The sequence below is a fragment of the Papio anubis genome, chromosome 17 (genome assembly GCF_008728515.1).
Source record: "Papio anubis isolate 15944 chromosome 17, Panubis1.0, whole genome shotgun sequence".
Classification (NCBI taxonomy): domain Eukaryota; kingdom Metazoa; phylum Chordata; class Mammalia; order Primates; family Cercopithecidae; genus Papio; species Papio anubis.
Genome location: NC_044992.1, coordinates 10,135,904 through 10,142,333, shown reverse-complemented (window position 1 = coordinate 10,142,333; position 6,430 = coordinate 10,135,904). Strand labels below are relative to the sequence as shown.

The window sequence follows — 6,430 nt, the reverse complement described above, 5'->3', positions numbered from 1 at the left end:
CTGGCCAACATGGTGAAACCCCGTCTCTACCAAAAATACAAAAATTAGGAGTGGTGGTGCTCACCTGTAGTCCCCGCTACTTGGGAGGCTGAGGCAGGAGAATCGCTTGAACCTGGGAGGCGGAGGTTGCAGTGAACTGAGATCACGCCACTGCACTCCAGCCTGGCGACAGAGTGAGACACTGTCAAAAAAAAAAAAAAAAAGTGGTAAAATACATACACACCAGAAAGGAAGAGTAAGCGAGAGATATTTGAAGTAAACTTATTTTACAGAATTTAAGACTTAAAGAATTAATAAAAGAGGCCCCTGATGCATTTTATGCAGAACTGGGGTGCCTCTGAACTTGAAAATATCTGGCATCGTGGGACCCCTTGTGTCCACTTATTGTCAAAGTGTGGAAATTGTCATTTCCCACAAAGGAGAAGGTGTGGAGTTTGGTGCTGGAAGCGACGTATGACGATCTCTTCTAGGCTTTCATTTTGTGAAGGATATAAATGAAAAGATTCCTTTTCTAAGAGTGAATATTATGACCAAAGTCACCAGTGGTCATTTATTCCATCAAAAAAGGATGCCCACGACTATAGAAAATGTAAGCTGTGTTACTAAGAAGAGAAAAATGAAAGCACCAATTTCATTCCAAATCAGGAACCGCTGTGCCGCACGAGCCGGGGAGGGGTCTCCTCCGACCAAGGAGAGGAGGAGGATGAGATCAGCCACTATTTACTGACTGAACTCTATCTGTGTGCACTTGGCATGCACTCCCTCGTGCCCTCAGCACCCAGACTCAGCCATGAGGAGATGGACCTTATCAACCCTGCGTTACAGATGAAGACACGAACCACTGAGTGATTTGTTTCAGGTCAAAATGGCAGAGCTGGGATTCTCTCTGGATCCTAAGACTCCTTTACCCTACAAGGTACTAACCTTTTATCAGGGCAGCTGGCCACATAGACAGGTGAAATCCCTCAAAGAGCTGGAGCACGGGGTACAGCTGTGTTGAAACTGGGCTGATAGAACCCAAAGCGTACTTCGTGTTTTGTTTTCGATGATGGACTGTTTCTGTTAGCGTCCGCCAGGTGTTTCTCTATAACCCTCCTCTTGTCCACCACCTCAGCCCACCCCATCCTCAGGGAGACTCTCTTAGGACAGGACCTTCGGCCATTCAGTAGGAACTTAGGTGACTTTAGCTCATTTGCAACATCCACCGGCTCTTTCGTACATGGGCTCCAGGGCAGGGTGGCAAAAGAACGAAGGGCGCCTTGAATCTCACTTTTTTTGGGTGAGCCTCTCCAAATTAAGGGCCATTTCTTATCACATTTTTTATTTTCATTGAGAAGGAGTCTCGCTCTGTCACCCAGGCTTGAGCGCAGTGGCGCGATCTCGGCTCGCTGCAACTTCCGCCGCCCGGTTTCAAGCAATTCTTGTGCTTCAGCCTCCAGGGTAGCAGGGACCACAGGCACACACCACCATGTCTGGCTAATTTTTTTGTATTTTTAGTAGAGACGGGGTTTTGCCATGTTGGCCAGAATGGTCTCGAACTTCTGACCTCAGGTGATCCACCCGCCTCAGCCTCCCAAGGTGCTGGGATTACAGGTATGAGCCACCGCACCCAGCCATTAAGGGCCATTTCTAATTACTTTTCCCTTTCATAAACAGCTTGCTTTTTCTTTTTTATTCTTTCTTTCTGGTGTTGGGGTATGGAATATATTAACCTTCTCCCTGTAATCCTCATGCTATCTGGAAACCTCTGGCTTTCTGAATTTTTTATTGAGTCTTAAATCTCTTAGCAGTGGATTTGTATTTTTTTATTACTTTTATAATTTTTTAATTACACAAGAAATACACGGCCAAGCACAAGATTAAAAAAAAAAAAATCTGTCAACTATAAAAGGACCGCCAGCAAGGAGGGTAGACTCTTTCTTTATTTGGAACAGCTGAAGTCTTGATTTATGGTTGGCAGATGGCCCCCTTCTTAAGGACATGTGAGGGACACAGTTTCTAATAGCAGTAACATGTCCTTATGGGGGAAAACTAGTTGCAGTTTGCAGCCCGCCACCAGCTGGTGAGGGCGGCCTTTCATTTCTCCACGCCTGGATCACCCGACAGCTGAGAGCTTTAATAAAACAAGTGTGCCTAGGAATGTGGGGTGAGCGAGCCACTCAGAACACAGATGTCTTTTTACACCCCTATCAATAATCCCAGTGCTAAAAACAACAGCGGCTGGGAGGTTCTGAGGCTGCTTGCTGGATCTGAGCGGCGATCCGGTTACCCTCAGCCATGCCAAGACATTCTGGAGGCGCTCATGCCCCAACTGCAGGCCATCCGGAGCCAGGGGATGGCACAGATTGTTTTTATCTAAGATGTTTCATGCTTGCCAAGGTAGTGAGGAGCAAGAACTCCCAACTCCTGGGCTTTGATGAGTCTTCTTCGGGTGACGTTAAACGGGACATGGTCCTTGTTCAAAGTCCTGGGGAGATTTAGGAAGGGGATGATAGACACCCTTAGGTGGCCTTCATGGGGAAGCCTGCAGTGAGCTTGCTGAGAGAAGGGGCAGCTTAGGTAAAGCATATGGAGAGGTGTCATTGACAAAGGACTCCTCAGTGACTCAGGGATAATGGAGACAAGGTAAGGTGAAGCCTCACACCTCAAGGAAGGTAAAGGAAATAAAACTTCCCCAATAATAGTGATGAAAGAACACAACCAAACCAAGCCCATAGGGATCCTGCATGATAGAGGACGGTGACAGGGTGGCACGCTTTTACAGTCAGAGAACCAAAGAAAGCCCATCTTTTAGATTGAGTTCCTAGCAGGAAAAGCCAAGTGTTGGGGCAATCTGTGTGGCCTTGGGGAAAACAAATTCTTTCTCTGTTGACTTTCTGCCTCCACAATTTGGTAATAAAGAGAGAATAATAAGGCAGAAGTGATTCCTGACAAAACTGTGAGCAATCCTTGGTTTTCTTGGCCTGGGGAGTGGGGGTAGCTGTTTGCAATTTACACTGCTCAGAAGCCTGAAGAGAGGATCCAGCGTCCTGGCAAAGGCCTGGTGGGGAGGGATGCTGCCGGGCGAAGCCAGGACACCGTTAGCAAAAAGCCCAGGGCCAGCCAGAGCTTCCTGCTCCAAACTTTACTCCTAGAAATTTCAGATCTGTGTTTCCTTATACATGTATTCATGCATCTGTCATTTACCAACTGCCTATGACATGCCCAGGAACAGGGGATGGGAGAAGCAGAGATACCCAAGAAAGACTGGGGAGAGGGAACGAGGAAAGAGCTCTTAAAGCCCTAAGGCTCCGAATGAGGATGGGAGGAGGGGATGGAGGGAGATGTATTTCCAAACATGACCCAGCCTCGGCTCCAGAAGGGTGAGAAGATCATCCATAGCAGCTGTGCCTATTTTGGGCCTGGGGTCTCTGTCCCAAGAGCAACAGGTGTTGAGACCTGAAAGACAGGTGCATGTTTATTTTGAGGGCCTCACGGCATCATTTCCAGAAACGAAGACTAGCTTTTCAATTCATTATCTCCAGCTAGAATCATCCAACGTCTTCCTTTTCTGCTTCCCTAGTGGCCCACCAGCCTGTGGCTATCGGAGCCTGCCTCTCATCACACGGGCGCACCGAGGGGGACTTGCAGGTTTCTGGGAAGGGGAGAGGTTTGGGCTATGTGACCGTCTCTGGACTGGTGAGGGGTAAAGTACACATTCTCCTCTCAACCACATCCCCCTCCTGAGGAGGCCACACAGGAGAAAGTCAAGTCAGGAAGGAAGGAAGACAACGAGGTGGATATAAGCTGGCCTTCTCTTGCCACCCCACCCCAAGGTGGGTACCCCAGCACCTGTCTGTGCTGACAGAAAGACAACAGCAGCCACTCACAGAGAATTCTATCTAAACATGAGTATAATTTCCAGCACTGTCCCACGAGGTAGGCAGAGGCCATGAGCTTTCAGACGTGATGTTCCCTGTTGAAAAGCAGATTAAAAGGACATGAGGCCGGGCGCGGTGGCTCAAGCCTGTAATCCCAGCACTTTGGGAGGCTGAGATGGGTGGATCGCAAGGTGAGGAGATCAAGACCATCCTGGCTAACCCGGTGAAACCCTGTCTCTACTAAAAATACAAAAAACTAGCCGGGCAAGGTGGCGGGCGCCTGTAATCCCAGCTACTCGGAGGCTGAGGCAGGAGAATGGCGTAAACCCGGGAGGCGGAGCTTGCAGTGAGCTGAGATCCGGCCACTGCATTCCAGCCTGGGCGACACAGCGAGACTCCGTCTCAAAAAAAAAAAAAAGGACATGAATTTTTACGTTTTTAAGTGACTTGCTTTTAGCCCCACAGTAAATCCCGGCTGTGTCCCGGTCTTGCATGTAGTGAGTGATCCATAAACACACACTGATTACACTGGATGTGGCCACAGTTGATCTCCCATGGCCAAGAGCACACAGCCCCGTGGGGCTCCCTCTTACCCTTTGAGAATGAGGGGTCATTTTCTCTGGGAAGACCAGCACTTCAATGCAACCTCCGCAGGTCCTGTTGCAAGCAGAGGGAGCCCTCCACGGGGTGTCTTCCGGCCACCTGTTTCTTCTCCCCGCTCCTTCTCCTGTGCCCACCTTAGGGAGGGGTCAGATCAGATACCAGCCCCAAACCTGGAATGGGTGCAGCAACGAGGGACCCCAAACTTCTCACCCCCAGAACAGCTCTACAAGCTGGGATTTGAATTCCTGGCTCACAGCCCAGGGGCCTTTCCACTGCTTGCCCGCTCAGAGCTGAGCACAGAGTCAGTGTTCATTCAACCCTGGTTTCCTCCCAGCCTTCTTCTTCAAGTTCTGTCTTGCGTTGTAATGCTGAGAATCCACTGCCTTCGTGTCACTGTCTGAAATACGGGGGTGGAGATGAACATGAGCTTTTCTGTTTGTTTTGGTGGTTCTTGCCACCTCTGTAAGGAAATATTAATACTAGGTCTGTAGTTTAAGTCATCCTGTGTTGCTGAGTTAAAAAGACAGTGTGAATATTAAGTGTTACAGAAAAAGGAAGAAGCAGTTTTGGGCAGTCTCTTCCTGCATGTCATGGCTCAATTGAAACCACTTTTTGGCTTGTAAAGGCTGGCGATATGAAGATCTGGCGAGCTGGGGTACACATGGTTCAGCAGCCATTTGGCCCCAAAGTGTGTAGTGTTCAAGAAAGACAATGTCACAGCTGAGTCCATTCAAGTTAGTTAATACTGCTTCGTCATCCTTAATCAAGCCTTTTGAAACACAACTCTGACTGGTCACTGCTCTCCCCAGACACTGTCAGTGCCCCGCCCGGCCCACCAACAGTTTGGTACACTTGCCTCACATGGATATTGGCTTTTTTTTTTTTTTTTTTTTGAGACAGAGTCTCGCTCCGCTGGAGTGCAGTGCAGTGGCGCTATCTCCACTCACTGCAACCTCTGCCTCCTGGGTTCAAGCGATTCTCCTGCCTCAGCCTCCCAAGTAGCTGGGACTACAGTAGGTGCCCACCACCACACCCAGCTAATTTTCGTATTTTTAATAGAGACAGGGTTTCACCATATTAGACAGGCTGGTCTCAACCCCCGACCTTGTGATCCGCCCGCCTCAGCCTCCCAAAGTGCTGGGATTACAGGCGTGAGCCACCACGCCCAGCCTCCTCAGATGGATACTCAACCTGGCCTTCCACCTGTGCCCGCAGACATGGCTCCCCTTCGCTACTCCTGCCCAGCCACCTCCCCTCGAAATCTTAACACACCTCAGGCTGTCTTGGTCCTCCCCACCCACCAGTGGTTACGCCCCTATCCTTTGTGCACCTTTTTAGGGGCATTTTTAAAAACTCCCTCTACTCTCCCTGAGTAGCAGTCACGACTTACGCTGTCTTACTTACCTTTGTTTGTATCACAGTTCCTATTCCCAATGCTTTGTATTTTCAAAGCTACACACACACAGTCGTTGGAGGAACACTCAAGTAGGAATGAGAAAATCTGGGTTTCAGTCTTAACTCCCTTCAGTTTCTTTCACAATCTTCGTCATCTCAGTCTCCAGGTTTCTGGTTACTTACTTGAACAAGGAGAGGTCTGAACTATTTTAAGGGTTTCTAAACCTAGCTGGGCATCAGCATTGCTTGGTTTACTTTTTTTTCTTTGAGATGGAGTCTCACCCTGTTGCCCAGGCTGGAGTGCAGTGGTGTAATCTTGGCTCACGGCAACCTCCACCTCCGGGGTTCAAGCGATTCTCCTGCCTCAGCCTCCTAAGTAGCTGGGACTACAGGCGCCCACCACCACACCTGGCTAGTTTTTATATTTTTAGTAGAGACGGGGTTTCACCATATTAGCCAGGCTGGTCTCAAACTCCTGCCCTTGTGATCCACCTGCTTTGGCCTCCCAAAGTGCTGGGATTATAGGCGTGAGTCACCATGCCTGGCTGCCTGGTTTACTTTTTAAAAAAATA

The 6,430-nt window shown here is 49.0% G+C and overlaps 1 long non-coding RNA gene across 2 annotated transcripts; it reads right to left on the bottom strand.

Moving 5' to 3' along the window:
- Positions 1–1,790: 1,790 nt before the first annotated feature.
- On the bottom strand, positions 1,791–6,183 carry LOC103878642. 2 transcript variants are annotated; one of them, XR_004179339.1, is made up of 4 exons: positions 5,868–6,183; positions 4,454–4,860; positions 3,870–3,955; positions 1,791–3,634 (listed from the first exon to the last, which is right to left on the bottom strand). It is a non-coding gene; the product is annotated as an uncharacterized LOC103878642 (long non-coding RNA). The 2 variants fall into 2 exon arrangements; XR_002517975.2 differs by having other exon boundaries at positions 1,791–3,438.
- Positions 6,184–6,430: the final 247 nt, after the last annotated feature.